The sequence below is a fragment of the Carlito syrichta genome, unplaced genomic scaffold (genome assembly GCF_000164805.1).
Source record: "Carlito syrichta isolate Samal-C Ts95f unplaced genomic scaffold, Tarsius_syrichta-2.0.1 Scaffold316489, whole genome shotgun sequence".
Taxonomy (NCBI): domain Eukaryota; kingdom Metazoa; phylum Chordata; class Mammalia; order Primates; family Tarsiidae; genus Carlito; species Carlito syrichta.
The window spans coordinates 34,829-35,607 of NW_007260585.1; the positions used below are offsets into that span (position 1 = coordinate 34,829).

At 48.1% G+C, this 779-nt stretch overlaps 1 protein-coding gene across 1 annotated transcript in view; it reads right to left on the reverse strand.

Annotated features, from left to right (window-relative positions):
• Positions 1-779, reverse strand: part of LOC103277142 (myoferlin-like) — a gene marked incomplete at its 3' end in the record, with an annotated part of 99,453 nt that overhangs the window by 34,058 nt on the left and 64,616 nt on the right. The gene's annotated exons all lie outside the window — the stretch shown is intronic.

The following is a 779-nucleotide window of genomic DNA, read 5'->3' on the forward strand; positions in this document are numbered from 1 at the left end:
AAAGAGATCTTTAGATTTGGCCCACCAGCCTCCCTGCCCAGACCAGACACTGGCTCTTGTCCCAGTCTTTCCTCAGAACCAGCGTCGGCCATTACATCTTTCCTCTACATGCTTCATTCGGGCCATTAGTGAATCTGGACGCTCCCATCTTCTGGCAGATCCTGAAATATCTCTACCAGGGAGGTGACTCCTCTGCACCCCCACTTCCTCTCTTGTCTCCTGGCTGTCATGTCACTCCTCTGTGTATGTCTTCAGTAAGCCCGTGAACTACACTTAGAATAAACTCCAGAACACCGGGCGTGGTGGCTCATGCATGTAATCCCAGCACTTTGGGAGGCCGAGGCAGGAGGATTGCTTAAGTCCAGGAATTCGAGATCAGCCTAGGCAACATAGTGACACCTCGTCTCTACCAAAAAAAAAAAAAAAATGAGCCAGGCATGGTGGCATGTTTGCCTGTTTATTGTCTGTTTTTTCTATCCCCAAGTGACCAGTGACACCAATGGTTGTCCCACATGCTCACTTTCATATCCCAGTACCTGGGACAGAACCTGGAATTTCATAGGCTTGCAGACATCACTTCTTGAATTAATTAACTCCCTCCCCAACCCTATGAGCTTGTTATTAACTCCATCCATAGTTCAGGAAAACAGAAACTCAGAGGGTGAGGAATTTGCCTGCCTAGGGAGCGGGGGTAAACCTTGAATTTCAATCAGGCCTCAAATCGCCCCAGATCCTTAAAAAAAAAACCACCCAGTTGTGAGTGTGTGTGTGTGTGTGTG